Raw genomic sequence first — 16347 nt, forward strand, 5'->3', positions numbered from 1 at the left:
TTTGAACTGAACAATAATAGTGACACGACCTATCAAAACCTCTGGGATATAGCAAAGGCAGTGCTAAGAGAAAAGTTCATAGCTTTAAATGCCTACATCAAAAAGTCTGAAAGAGCACAAACAGACTATCTAAGATCACACCTCAAAAAACTAGAGAAACAAGAACAAACCAAACCCAAACTCAGCAGAAGAAAAGAAATAATAAATAACAGAGCAAAACTAAATGAAACTGAAACAAAAAAAACACAAAAATAAATTAATCAAAAAGCCAGTTCTTTGAAAAGATAAGTAAAACTGATAGACCATCAGCAAGATTTAACTAAGAAAAGAAGACAGAAGATACAAATAAGCTCAATCAGAAATGAAATGGGAGATATTACAACTGACATCACAGAAATACAAAAGATCATTTAAGGCTACTACAAACACCTTTACACACATAAACTAGAAAACCTAGAGGAGATGGATAAATTCCTGAAAATATACGACCCTCCTAGCTTAAACCAGGAAGAATTAGAAACCCTGAACAGACCAGTAATAGTGGGATTGAAATAGTAATTTAAAAATTGCCCACAGAAAAAAGTCAAGGACCAGCTGAATTCTATCAGACATTCAAAGAAGAATTAGTACCTATCCTACTGAAACTATTCTACAAGATAAAGATGGAATTTTCCCTAAATCATTCTATGAAGCCAGCATCACCCTAAATACCAAAACCAGGAAAGGACATAACAAAAAGTGAAACTATAGACAAATGTATCTGATGAATATAGATGCAAAAATCCTTAACAAAATACTAGCTAACCAAATCCAACAGCATATCAAAAAGATAATCCACCATGATCAAGTGGGTTTCATACCACGGAGGCAAGGAAGGTTGAACATACTTAAGTCAATAAATGTGACAGATCACATAAACAGAATAAAAAACAAAAATCACGTGATCATCTCAATAGATGCAGAAAAGGCATCTGACAAAATCCAGCATCCCTTTATGATTAAATCCCTCAGCAAAATCAGTATAAAATGGACATACTTAATGTAATAAAAGTCACCTATGGACATACCTACAGCCAACATAATACTGAACGGGAAACACTGAGAGCATTCCTGTCAAGAACTGGAAGAAGAAAAGGATGCCCACTCTCACCACTTCCATTCAACATAGTACTGGAAGTCCTAGCCAGAGCAATCACACAAGAGAAGTTAAGGGCATCCAGATCAGTAAAGAGGAATTCAAACTGTCGCTGTTTGCTGATGATATGATTGTAGACCTAGAAAATCCTAAAGACTCCTCCCAAAAAGCTCCCAGAACTGATAAGTGAATTCAGAAAAGTTTCAGGATACAAAAGCAATGTGCACAAATCAGTTGCACTGCTACACACCAACAGCAATCATGCGGAAAATCAATTCAAGAACTCAACCCCTATTATAATAGCTGCAAAAAAAAAAAAAAAAAACACACACACACACATACACACACACACACACACACACACACACACACACACACACACACACACACACACAAAAACTTGGGAATATACCTAACCAAGGAGGTGAAAGATCTCTACAATGAAAACTATAAAACACTGCTGAGGCCGGGCGCGGTGGCTCAAGCCTGTAATCCTGGCACTTTGGGAGGCTGAGACGGGCAGATCACGAGGTCAGGAGATCGAGACCATCCTGCCTAACATGGTGAAACCCCGTCTCTACTAAAAAATACAAAAAACTAGCCAGGCAAGGTGGCGGGCACTTGTAGTTCCAGCTACTCGGGAGGCTGAGGCAGGAGAATGGCATAAACCTGGGAGGCGGAGCTTGCAGTGAGCTGAGATCGCGCCACTGCACGCCCACAAGACTCCATCTCAAAAAAGAAAAGGAAAAAAAAAAAAAACACTGCTGAAAGACATCATAGATGACACAAACAAATGGAAACACGTCCCATGCTCATAGATGGGTACAATCAATACTGTGAAAATGAACCTACTGTCAAAAGCAATATACAAATTCAATGCAATTCCCATCAAAATAACACCATCCTTCTTCACAGAACTAGAAAAGACAATTCCAAAATTCACATGGAACCAAAAAAGAGCCCACATAGCCAAAGCAAGACTAAGCAAAAAGAACAAACCTGCAGGCACTGCATTATCCAACTTCAAACTATACTACAAGGCTACAGTTATCAAAAAAGCATGGTACTGATATAAAAATAGGCACTTAGACGAATGGAACAGAATAAGAACCCAGAAATAAGGCCAAATACTTAAAGCCAACTGATCTTCGACAAAGCAAACAAAAATATGAAGTAGGGGAAAGGACACCTTATTCAACAAATGGTGCTGGGATAATTGGCAAGCCACATGTAGAAGAATGAAACTGGATCCTCATCTCTCACTGTATACAACAATCAACTCAAGATGGATCAAGCACTGAAATCTAAGACCTGAAACCATAAAAAGTATAGAAGATAGCATTAAAAAAAACCCTTCTAGACACTGGCTTAGGCAGAACCCAAAAGCAAATGGAACAAAAACAATAAGTAGGTGGGACTTAATTAAACTAAAAAGTTTCTGCACAGCAAAAGAAACACTCAGCAGAGTAAACAGAAAACACACAGAGTGGGAGAAAATCTTCACAATCCATACATCCGACGAAGGACTAATATCCAGAATCTACATGGAACTCAAACAAATTAGCAATAAGAAAACAAACAATACCATCAAAAAGTGGGCTAAGGACATGAATAGATAATTCTCAAAAGAAGACATATAAATGGCCAACAAACAAATTAAAAAATGCTCAACATCACTAATGATATGGGAAATGCAAATCAAAGACACAATGTGATACCACCTTACTCCTGCAAGAATTGGCCATAATCAAAAAAATAAAAAAACAACAGATGTTGGCGGGGATGTGGTGAAAGGGACCACTTTTACACTGCTGGTGGGAATGTAAACTAGTACAACCACTATGGAAAACAGTGTGGAGATTCCTTAAAGAACTAAATGTAAAACCACCATTTGAGCCAGCAATTCAACTACTGAGTACCCAGAAGAAAATAAGTCACTATACAAAAAAGATACTTATACACATATTTATAGCAGCACAATTAGCAATTTCCAAAATATGGAACCAACCCAAATGCCCATCAATCAATAAATGGATAAAGAAATTGTAGTATATATACCATGGAATACAATCCAGCCATAAAAAGGAATGAAATAATGGCATTTGCAGCAACCTGGATGGAACGGGAGATCATTAGTCTAAGGGAAGTAACTCAGGAATGGAAAACCAAACATCTTATGTTCTCACTCATAAGTGGGAGCTAAGCTATGAGGATGCAAAGGCATAAGAATGATACAATGAACTCTGGAGATTTAGGGGAAAGAGTGGGAGGAGGGTGAGGGATAAAAGACTACAAATTGGGTACAGTGTATACTGCTCGGGTTATAGGTGCACCAAAATCTCACAAATCACTTAAGAATGTACTCATGTAACCAAACACCATCTGTTCCCCAAAAATCTATGGAAATTTAATAAAATACAAAAGAAAAGGTTCATATTAGAAATATTTTAAAAATTGTACTATTAATACTTTTATAAGTGATGATTCTTTAAAAACTATCGAAAGAAACAAGCCAGATACAAAAAAGTACACACTTTATAAAAAAGTGTATCTATCTATAGATAGATAGATAGATAATTTTTTTTTTGAGACAGAGTCTTGCTCTGTCACCAGGCTATAGTACAGTGGTGGGATCTCGGCTCACTGAAACTTCCGACTCCCTGGTTCAAGCGATTCTCCTGCCTCAGCCTCCCGAGTAGTTGGGATTACAGGCATGCGCCACCACGCCCAGCTAATTTTTGTATTTTTAGTAGAGACAGGGTTTCACCATGTTGGCCAGGCTGGTTTGAATCTCCTGACCTCGTGATCCACCTGCCTGGGCCTCCCAAAGTGCTGGGATTACAGGCATGAGGCATTGTGCCTAGCCAAAAAAAAAGTGTATTGTATCAGTACATATGTAGGCAGCCCCAACTTTTGACAGCCATGCAGGACCACAAAAATGACTGTACAAGTCGTCCAGGCAAAGTAATCTTTAATGATCAATGAGAAAAACGTTTCCATAACTTTTAAATTTTTTGTCAAAATACAACTTTGTTACTGTCATTTATAAGTATATAGCAAATTTTTTTAAAAACTAGTATTTATTATGTTGTAAATTAAAACATTAGATACATTGAGAATTAACATGATTCTTTATAAAAAGTTAGTTTATCAAGAGTAGTTTGAACAGTGCTTGCCACCTCTTATCAAAACAAAATACAGAGCAAGCATGTTTTTTATGTCTTGGCAAATCGTTATACACCTTTCTAAGTTTGGATCAGCTTCCATGTTTTACCCTTTATGCTTTCAATGGCATGAAACATCTCGGAGAGTTCTTTTAATATAATGGCTTTTGCCAATGTCACGTCTACTGGACTGCCTTCATCCTTTTTGTCAACACTTTCTTCACTTATTTATTTATTTATTTATTTTTTTGAGATGGAGTCTCCCTCTGTCGCCCAGGCTGGAGTGCAGCGGCCAGATCTCAGCTCACTGCAAGCTCCGCCGCCTCCTGGTTCACGCCATTCTCCTGCCTCAGACTCCTGAGCAGCTGGGACTACAGGCGCCGCCACCTCGCCCAGCTAGTTTTTTTGTATTTTTTAGTAGAGACGGGGTTTCACCGTGTTAGCCAGGATGGTCTCGATCTCCTGACCTCGTGATCCGCCCGTCTCGGCCTCCCAAAGTGCTGGGATTACAGGCTTGAGCCACCGCGCCCGGCCACTTTCTTCACTTATGTTGATAAGGTTGCCTTTATTAGTTTCCCTGGAGGCATATCTAGAATCTCTTTAATGGCAGCAGTGTCAACACTTCGATGACAGCTACTTCTTCCTTAATTCCCTTTACATTTGACTCAAATTTTGCTTCCAGTGTTATAACTTTTTGTTTCTTTGTTGCATTCATCTTTGATGGCCAATTCCCCCTTTCAACTATCTGTGTTATAAAATGTCACGTTTGTCACTGGGAAGGAGGCAACAGAACAACAGACTTTGCTATCTAAGCATAAACTGATTAACATGTCACTGATCAATCACCCACAGACTTTAAAAGATGTGATGTGATTGGTCACTGGTCATGATTTATATCTGTTATTTTCTTAGGCATCTGTAGATTAAAGAGCTAGCAGTAAGTTTGTACTTAATGCAATTACTCACAGTAATTACTCTGGTAACTGAAACTATGTGGGTAGAGAACTGATATTACTTAACTAAACCCTACTAACCAAATTAATGCATATAGAAACCGTGCAAAGTGGGGACTCCCTCTAAGAAACTCAGATACAGGCAAAATTTACCTGCGGTAATAAGTGTCAGGCAATGGGGAGGAGGAGAACTGACTGGAAAGGAGAATAAGGAAACTATCTGGAGGGAAGGAAATGCTCTGTATCTTCTTTAAAGTATGGTTACACAGCTATACACAATTGTCTACATTCATCAAACTGACCATATGTTATTGCATATTAATGACCTGAATCTGAAAATATATATATAGGACCCCAAAAACTTAAATTCAGACAAAGTTCTAAAATAAATTCTAAAGGATATTTTTCTAACAGAAAATAAAGGATTCCAGATCACTCAAGGGCAACAAAAGGAATGAAGGGCAATGAAAAGAATAAAAGTACAGGTAAATCTAAACAAATATTGACTGAGCAAACAACAATAAGTGTTTTACTCAGTTTATATATATATATTTATACACACATATATGTATATGTGTTATTAAAATATTTGGCTTAAAATGGTACAGAAGTTAAGATGGGTAAATGGAGTTACTGTTCTAAGGTTCTTGCAATTCTCAGGTAATCACTAAAAGAAAAATAAATGAGTTTATGACTTCTAGAATGATTTTTAAGCTGACAGAAAACAATAAAATGATTTTTAAATACCCCATCAATCCGAAAGAAGGCAAGAATCATATAATTGATAATAACAGAAAGTATGTAAGACATTAGATTTAAACCCAAAGATATAATAAAATACAAATGGACCAAATGGTCCAGCTAAAATATAAAAGATATCAGATTAAATTTTAAAAACTTAACACATGCTATTTATGAAAGATGTCTAAAACATAAGGACACTGAAAGGTTGACAGCAAAAGAAAATATTTTTCATGAAAATGAATACCGAAAGAAAATTGGTATAGCTATGTTAATATCACACAAAGAGGTAAGAAACATGAGTAGAGATAAAGAAAGTCACTTACTAATAGAAAAATTGTAAATGCATATGCACCTAATAACATACCATCAAAATATATAATGAAAAAACTGACAGCTCTCCAAGGAGAAAAAATTTTTATACGGAAAATAGTAAATATCAAAACTTTTAGAATATACCTAAAGAAGTATTTTGAGGATAATTTAAAGCTTTACATGTTTCTATTAGAAAAAAAGGCCTAAAAAGTAAAAATGTAAGCATTCATCTGAAGAAAATTCAAGACAAAAAGAAGTCTAAAGAACATAGAAGAAAGGAAATAATAAAATAAGAACAAAGTTTATGAAATAATAAAAACAAACAATAGAGAAGATCAAAACCAAAGCAAAATGTTGGTCTTTGGAAAAAACTAATAAACCACCAATTCCAGAATAGAAAAACAGGAAATAACTACAGACTCTACGTACATTAAAATGTTCACAGGATATTATAAATAACATTATACTAAATAGCTTTTAAAATTTAGACAAAATGAAAAATACTTACATATATATACTGACTGGCATAAGAAATTATTTCTTTAATAGATAAATGAAATAAAACCTTCCCTTAAAGAAAAGATGACATCCAAATGACTTTATTGGTAAGTTCTACAACTCCAATCTCATACAAACTGTTCCACAAAATGACAGAAGACAAAATGAATTAAAAAGAGTAAAAGAGTATTATAGTATGAGTTTACATTACCTTGATATCAAAATCTGATTTAAAAAAGCCGTAAGAGACAGCGGGGTGCGATGGCTCACGCCTGTAATCCCAGCACTTTGGGAGGCTGAGGCAGGTGGATCACCTGAGGTCGGGAGTTCGAGACCAGCCTGACCAACATGGAGAAACCCCATCCCTACTAAAAATACAAAATTAGCTGGTGTAGTGGCGCATGCCTGTAATCCCAGCTACTCGGGAGGCTGAGGCAGGAGAATCACTTGAACCTGGGAGGCGGAGGTTGTGGTGAGCAAAGATCACACCATTGCACTCTAGCCTGGGCAACAAGAGCGAAACTCTGTCTCAAAAATAATAAAAAATAAAATAAAAGCCATAAGAAAGGTAAAGTATCAGTCAATCTAAATTACAAAAATAGATGTAAATATACAAAACAAAATATTAGTTAACTTAGACCAATAATAAGTAACAAGTATAATATAGCGTGACCAATCTGTATTTATTCTACCCTATAAGGTTGGTTTAGTATTATAAAATTAATCAGTGTAAGTAAGTTCACATTTTAACAGAATAAGGGAGAAAAATAATGTGACCATCTAAATACATGAATAAAAATTATCAGATCAATTTCAACATTCATGCATGATTTTTTAATATCTGGGCAAAATAAAAATAGAAGAAAATGTTCTTAAATCTAATATTACATAGTTATCAAGAGACCTACAAGAAATATATTCAATAGTTAATTAGAAGTAATTCTCATATAACAAGGCAAGAAAAATAAAATGTGTAAGAATTAGAGAGGCCGGAAAAGAATACTTGCAGATAACATGATTTTGTATACACAAATGAAAAAAAAACTTCTGTAGATGGGTTATTAAAAATAATGAAAAGTTAGCAGGACTGTTGGATACCACACCAAAATATAAAAATCAATTTTATTTTTATATACCAGCCACAATTTTTAAAAATAATATAATCTCAAAATACTGAGTACCTATGAATTTAACAAAATAAATGTAAGACCTCTCTACACACAAAAAATAGGAAACATTATGGAGCAAAACTGAAAAATATATAGAGAGAGATATACAATGTTTATGGTGGCCCAGAAGACTCAAATAACATAAAAATAAAGTATTTCAAAATTAATCTATTATTCAATTCAATGCCAATTAAAATCTTAATAGGGTTTTTCTTTTTCGGGGTGGACTCTGACCAGCTCACTCTAAAATTTATATGAAAATTGAAAATGCAAAGGGCTGGCAATAGTCAAGACTTTCTTGATGAGTAACAAGGTAGATTCGTTCTTATAGATTTAACACTTTTACAGTTATAGTAATTACGGAAGTTTTGTAATGGTACAAGAACCATGTAAAAGACAAATGGAACAGATTACTGACCCTAGAAATACACACATACACAGATATTTATTTATAAGGAACACATCTCTGCAGAGCGGTCAAGGACAATCTTTTCAACAAATATTGCTGGGAAAATTGAGTTATCATATGTTAAAAAGCAAGATAAAACAAAACTTGCCCACTGCCTCACAACATATACAAAAATACACTCCTGGTAAATTACAGATATAAATATGAAGATAATATAGGAACATACCTTCATGTTCCTATAACTGAGAAAAATATTTTCTCAGTTAAAAAAAAAAAAAGCATAAATTAGGCTGGGTGCAAAAAAAAAAAAGCATAAATTAGGCCGGGCACAGTGGCTCACGCCGTAATTTCCGCACTCTGGGAAGTCGAGGCAGGTGAATCATGAGGTCAGGAGATCGAGACCATCCTGGCTAACACCATGAAACCCCGTCTCTACTAAAAATAGAAAAAATTAGCCAGGTATGGTGGTGGGCACCTGTAGTCCCAGCTACTCGGGAGGCTGAGGCAGGAGAATGGCGTGAACCCGGGAGGCGGAGTGTGCAGTAAGCCGAGATCATGCCACTGCACTCCAGCCTGGGTGAGAGAGTGAGACTCTGTCTCAAAAAAAAAAAGGATAAAATCATAAATCAAACAGGAAAGATGAATAAATCTGACTACATAAATAACATCTGTTAATAAAAAGATACTTTTATTTTTGTAGAGACAAGGTCTTGCTATGTTGCCTAGGCTTATTTCAAAGTCCTGGACTCAAGTAATCCTCCTGCTTTGGCCCCTCAAAGTGCTGGGATTACAGGCATGAGCCCACGTACCCAGCCCAAGACAAGCTTTCTTGGAGAACATCAACAGTAGACTAGACGAAGTAGAAAAAAATAATTTGTAAACTTGAAGGCAGGTCATTTGAAAATACCCAGAGGATAAAAAAGAAAAAATATTAAAAAGAAATGAAGAAAGCCTATGGGATATGTGGGACACCATCAAGAGAGCGAACATTAACAAAGGATTATAAAAACGAAAGGAGCGAGAAAGAGAAAGGAACAAAAAGATAAAGAACTAAAGATTCCGCCTCAAGAAAGGAGGAAATTCTGTCATATGCTACAATGTGGACAAACACTGACATCCTGCTAAGTGAAATAAGACAACCAGAGAAGGACAAATACTACTCAATACTCTACTTACAAGATGTCTCTAAATAGTTAAACTCAGAAACAGAAAGTAAAATGGTAGTTGCCAGGGACTGACTGGAGGGGGAAATAGGGAGTGCTGTTCAAAGGATACAGAGGTTCAGTTATGCAATATGAAAAACTCTAGAGATCTGCCTTACAACACTGTTCTTACATTTAACAGTATCAGATTATACACTTAAAAATTTGTTAAGAAAGGCCAGGCCCGGTGGCTCATGCCTGTAATCTCGGCATTAATAGGAGTGTGAACTACTATTTTTCTTTCTTATTTTAAGTTCCGGGGTACATGTAAAGGATGTGCAGGTTTGTTACACAGGTAAACGTGTGCCACGGTGGTTTGCTGCACGGATCAACCCATTACCTAGATATTAAGCTATTACTATGCTTCAGTGTTCATAGATGCAATGAAATTCAACCTTACTGAATCTGTAGAACCTCTAGTTCTCACATCAACAGATACTAAAAGTAAAACCACTCATGTGGAGGTCTTCAAAAACTCATTCGCCCCATCGCCCAAGCTTATTGCCGTAGGCTGCTTCAATTGATATGTGTTCAGCAACCATACCAGTACATAGGAAAGGCTAAGTATAGTACTTGCATTCAATTAATAGATGTTCCACCACATGCTCCTATTTCTCTGTTATGGCTTTTCATTATATTCTAAATCACTCTTTCTCTAAGCAACTGCCAAACCTGTGCTTTGTGTTTTCTTATACTGTTCATATCCCAAAACAGAATTTAAAGTTATAAAGGTAAATTAACAATCAAAGTCAAATATATTTTGTACCCAGCAGAGCTTTGTAAACGCTATTTCAGTGAAAAGTTGAAGTTTTTAACAAATGTAAAGTACGATTACTAGAAGTGTGATTCCTGGTTAAGTGTGGCATTACCAGTCTGTGATTGAGCTCAGGAAAATTGTTCACTGTGTGCCGAGGTTCCTACAACTGCTTTTCAATCATCCTTTCAGAAATGAACTCAACAAATAATTTTCATTATAAAATACACTATCAAAAGCAGAGCTATAGTTATAGTAAACTGTTGGCTGTTTAAAGGTAATTTAGTTTACCTCAAAGAATTATTCTCTGCTTTTTGTCTGCCAAGTTCACTTTCGGTATCCATTGCCTTTCTTGCTAGTGATTTCATTTCTTTTTCCACAGTGCTTATGGTTTCCTTCATCAAAGTCATATTTGACATTTGCTCCATACGTTCATCATCAAGCTATACAAGTAGAATGACAAGGTTACTGCCATCACTAAAAACATCTTAGTAATCATCCTGAAGGGACATATTCCCTCTGAACAAACTGGTTTGTGGCAAGACTGACATGATGAGATTATCAGGTTAGACCTGACTGCTGTAGAAGGTTTTACAGATAAGGTGTTCTGAAGCAGGACCAAGAAGCAGCCACTGCAAAGCTTTTCTATAAAGCTTATTACAATATATCAGTCTACGTTTTTTAATCTGGTTCAATCTGACTATAGTATAAAGATGCTATTTGCAAAAGAATTTATTTGTTGCCCAACATTAACAACTTATATAATGTAGAATTATGAAAATAAAAATTATTTTCTCCTGTCTAGTAATTTTTTTTTTAGATGGAGTCTCGCGCTGTTGCCCAGGTTAGAGTGCAGTGGTGCGATCTCAGCTCACTGCAACCTCCACCTCCCAGGTGCAAGCAATTCTCCTCTCTCAGCCTCCCGAGTAGCTGGGACTACAGGCGCACGCCACCACACCTGGCTAATTTTCGTATTTTTAGTAGAGACAGGGTTTCACCATATTGGTCAGGCTGGTCTCAAACTCCTGACTTTAGGTGATCCACTGGCCGTGGCCTCCCAAAGTGCTGGGATTACAGGCGTGAGCCACCATGCCCGGCCCCCATCTCATATTTTTAACTCATTACAATAAAACAGTACAGATGAATTTATAAACATCTTCAATTATATTTGGTGATAGAAAGTTAAATTCCCTTAATTATGTTAATATAGTGACAATATCAATATATATTCGTAGCATATCAAATCTGATTAGGAAAAAGGTGATGTTTCACATTTAAACTCAGTTTAAATACACTTTGCTTATTCTTATTTCATCAAAATTTTCTCTACCTTATCCACTCTTTAGATAGAATAAACCATTTTCTTTACATCTGGCAATATTATCTTTAACAAAATATGGAGATAAGAAAGTGGATAAGATCCCTGAAAATGAATTCCTAGTGATTTTTTTGAAGTACACACTTTGCAATCTAACACCAAAAAACACATTTTTAGAAGGAAATAAGCAAGTAAAAAAGTGACAATTTACACTATAAAATACCTTAAGCATTTTAGGACTATAAACACTATCTTAGAAAAATAAAAGAACTTCTCTGAACACAGAAAAAGGGAAAAGGGGAAAGTCAGTGAGTGTTTATAGCCAAGAGATTTTTTTTTTTTACATTATGAACTGTACACTCCAGCTCCTCTATCCTTTGTTCCAGGTGAGCCTTCTCATTAAATGCTGTCTCTTGAGCAATCTGATTAAAAAGCAAAAACAAAATAAAGTGATTCCAATATCCCTGCATTTGTGTTTCACCTATGGTCACGTAAATAAAATCCTTTCCAACCTTTAGCCTCTCTCTTAAACTATCTCGTTCTGTGGTCATTCTTCGTAAATCAGTGAAGGCTACATCTCTTTCAGTCTCCACTCGCCGGAGAATAGCATGTGCCGTTGTTGATTTAGGACTCTTACAGCTTTTCATCATTTCTCGTCGAAGTCGGGCAATTTCTTCCTGTGCCTATTATTTAAATCATAGAATTTGGTTTAACAAGCTTTATGTTCTATGTTTAGAACACATAAACATAAAAAATCTTATATCTAGCCAGTTAAAATGCAAAACTACATCAACATGCATGCAGCAGGGTAATGATATCACTTTTATTTTAAAATGAGTTTATACAAATAAATGAAAATGGATATATTTAAATAGAAGTTCATGTTACAACATCTTTGTCAAAAGTCTACAATAAAATTAATTGGGAGGAAGTCATTGCAACAGAAAATGTTTTGCTAAGAAATACATTTGGTATACTCCATGTATTCATTTTGTAGTGTAAATTTAAATTCAGCACAATTTAGGCAGACTACCGGTTTAATGAATATTATCATAGTATTTCAGTCTTCCTAAACGTAAATGCACATGCCATTCCTATGTGCTGCTACTTTTGCGCTGACAGAAAGGCCTACCAATCCTTACTGATAACCCAACATAGTCTCTGCACATCTGTTCAACCATCCTTGGGTCCCGAATCTATTCCAAACCTGCAGATTATTTAATATCATAGTTTGCTGCACATGTCTCTTTATCTTCCTTCCTCTTGATTTTGATCACTGTCTATTCAGACAGTCTCCAAGCCCCAAAGGAAAATATGTAATTTCCCAATTTCCATAGCTAAGCCTTCACCAGAACCCCAAACCTTATCTCCTAAAGTGTCTTCTAAGATCTCCCTGACTCAATCATAATTATTTCTTCTCCTCTTGAATAGTGCCCTCTCCACTGGCACTTTCTCCCCTGCCTTCAGTCATGAACGGTGCTCCCTTATCTTGAAAACCTGTCACTTGATCCTGCTGACCAATTTACCATCCTATGTCTCTTCTTCCTTTGACACATTAAAAAAAAAAGTCCTATGGTCTATAACTATTGCCAATGGTTCCTTACCATCCACTCTACCACCCAGAATAACCTGGCTCCCACCCTCCCACCCTCTGTGGAATTTCAACTAAAGACCTAACCAAATATAATGGTCTTCTCTCAGTTCCTATTCTCCTTGATATTTCAGTGATGTCTGTTGCTGTTTACAACATGCTTCTTCTTGAGATTCCTTCCTCCCTTATAACATTGTTCCTCCCTAGCTCTCTGCATCTTTGTCTCTTTCAAAGGTTCCCTTCTGCCTCTTGAATATTATATCTTAACTTTTCTGCTCCTCTACGTACAGTTTTCTCATTCAGAGACTTCATCCACTCTGAAGGTGCGAAGCTCACTGCTAAGCAGATGACTTCCAAAGCTAACTATTTAACTCTTGCCTCTCTCTACTCCAGTCCCACAGTTCTTACAGCCTGATGGCAATTACGACCTGAATGTGCTACCATCATCTTACTCTGTCTAAAAACAAACTCACATCTTTTTCCTCAAACCACCAATGACTCTCCTATTTCTTATTTTATTACCATATTGCTGAGTCATTCAAGACAGAATTTTAGTCACTGTCATGTAACCCTCCTTCTTCCTAAGATCAAATCATGTCAAATCTTCCTTCACAAGGTCTTTTGCATCTGTCCCTACATTTATTTCCACTGAACACCCTTGCTTAGTCCCTTAATGCCTTATATGTGCACTACTGTAACAGCTTTCTACGGAGTCGTCCATGGTCTCTCCCTCCTCCAACTCTCTCAAAGGAGAAATTGTTACATAAGAAGATGATATAGAAAGATGATGTGAGAAATAAAAATTTGCCATAAAGTTAAAGTTTTTAAATTGTAAAACGCTACTTTGGTCATATTTTGCCTGCCTTTAAAAAAAAAAAAAAAAAAAGATTGTTGCTTATAAAGCAAAATATAAACCCCATATAAGGCCCATTGAATAGTCTGTACCATTTAGTCCAGAAGTCAGCAAACTATATATAACTCACAGGCCACATCTAGCCTGCCTCCTGTAAGTCTGTAAGTGGAGAAATATTTTTGCATTTTTAAATGACTAGGGAAAATATCAAAAGAATATTTTAAAACAAGTAAAAATAATGTGAAATTCAAATTTCAGTATCTATAAAGTTTTATTGTAATACAGTCAAAGTTATTCATTTATGTATTGTCCAAAGCTGCTTTCACCCTACAACTATAGGGCTGATTAGTTACAACACAGACCACATGGCTTGCAAAGCAGAAGGTATTTTTTGTCTGGGCCTTACAGAAAAAGTATAATGATTCCTGCTCTAGTGTAATCTACCTTTCAAGTCTTAGCTCTCTCCCTTCTCCACTGACACACATCCTCTATTCTAGTCTTAAACCAATTTATTTATCCACTGATTTTCCTACCTTTATCCTTTGCCTCATACCATTCCTTTAGTCTGGAATGTTCCTTCTAGTTCCTTTCAGCGTAATAAAAACTCCATTCATTTTTCAGGGCTCATACTTCATAACTTTTAACAAAGATTTCCTTGATCACCATACCTAAAAATGCCCAATTCTTTTGTTTCTTATAATATCTTCTAGACCACTTATAGTAATAAAAGTCAATAAATACAATATACTTTATCTCCCTAACTAGACTGTAAATTTATAGGAGAACATGGTCAGCATCTTATCATTTTTCTATCCCTTAGAGTAGTGAGCCTAGAACCCTACATATAATAGCTATAATTTGTTAAAAAATTGTGATACTTTTAAAAGAAGTTATATGGGTGATTTATAGGATTTAATACTTGTTGGGTAAATAAGTTATCTGATTAATAAAAGCTACGCAATTTTAAGCTAGAAAGCAGAGGTAAACTACATACTTCTTTTATTCTCTAAAATTAAGCAAATTACATAAAAGTTCCCAAAGTGATGCAGTAAGGTGTGGCGAGCTCAAGGTGAAAAGGTCAGGATTTGATCTTTTTACCTTGAACTCACAACACCTTATCTTTTAACGGTTTCTCCATATCTTATTCCAAAAATAAGACTACTTTTATGCATGCATATGATCTTTTTTTGGCTATGGGGATAACATATGTGTGTACTCACATACCTACTATATTGGAAATGTATTACATTTCATTAAGAATATGTTAAAAACATATGTAATCCCCAAATGTTAGATTAATTTGATTTGCAGGTTGAAGCAGTCTCATAGATCTCAAAGAAGAACTACATACCTCTAGAATTCAATGTTATTGCTTACATAACTTGCTTTTTTATAAGTTTACCTGTTCATAAAGAAGGAAGGTCTTGTCTCTCTCAGATGTAAGAACCTTGACATTACCCTGAATTTCTGCCAAATGGCGCTCATATTTTTCCAGCATGCATTTAAGTTCTTCACGATCTCTTGTTGTTGTCTTCAAAAGTTCTACATCACAGTTTGCACCCTGTAATTATGTAAGGAATTTGAAATTCTTCTTTGATATATAGTACTGATAGAAAGGTGCTACTGATAGCAGTGACCAATTTCTATTTAAGAAAACAAGACTATATAACAAAAGGAAATTATAAAAAATAAGTTTAAAAACCACGTCTTTTTAGAACAGCTTCGTTCCAAATTATTCCACGTTTGTCTGATTACCTCCCAAGAGCTACTCATGCTGAGGATAAAGAACCAGTATCAGTAGTCCACTGCACCATCAAAGAGACCTCTGTCTCTCAACCCCTTTGATATAGCAATTCACACCAAATCAAAACAAATCATTTCCAAATTAGGTAAAACAAAGAATAAAAGCCAGTGTCTGGGTAACAGACTTCAAAATATTTATGTTTATAAAACCTACCCGGGCAGTTGGTGATGGGCGTCTTGGACTTTTAGACCTACTTCTCATCATCTTTCTCAAATGTTGAGCTTCACTCTTATAGTAATCTCTGTCTGCTTCCAAAGTCTTGACAAAGGAATCAAGTCTAGAAGGAGATTTATTTTGTGCTTTTTCAGTATCTAAAATTATCTTGCCAAGGAGGAAAAAATTAGGCCATTATTTCAAGCTAAACAATAGCATCATTTTCTAAGTGAAATTGAAAACAAACAGGATCCTTAAAAACATTTAATTTGGTATTTTTTAAATTGA

The 16347-nt window shown here is 35.6% G+C and overlaps 1 non-coding gene across 29 annotated transcripts in view; it reads right to left on the reverse strand.

The window, feature by feature from the left end:
* The window catches only part of TSGA10 (testis-specific gene 10 protein), a 150494-nt gene that overhangs the window by 101102 nt on the left and 33045 nt on the right, over positions 1-16347 (reverse strand). For 25 of the 29 annotated variants that reach the window (XR_012421921.1, XR_006691540.3, XR_006691541.3 and 22 more), the window contains 5 exons: positions 16060-16227; positions 15505-15663; positions 12171-12341; positions 12003-12080; positions 10632-10783 (listed from right to left, as the gene is read on the reverse strand). This is a non-coding gene — a transcript (testis-specific gene 10 protein). The remainder of the gene's footprint in view (positions 1-10631; positions 10784-12002; positions 12081-12170; positions 12342-15504; positions 15664-16059; positions 16228-16347) is intronic. The other 4 variants (XR_012421927.1, XR_012421920.1, XR_012421919.1 and 1 more) reach the window with 2 other exon arrangements.

The sequence above is a fragment of the Macaca fascicularis genome, chromosome 13 (genome assembly GCF_037993035.2).
Source record: "Macaca fascicularis isolate 582-1 chromosome 13, T2T-MFA8v1.1".
Taxonomy (NCBI): Eukaryota; Metazoa; Chordata; class Mammalia; order Primates; family Cercopithecidae; genus Macaca; species Macaca fascicularis.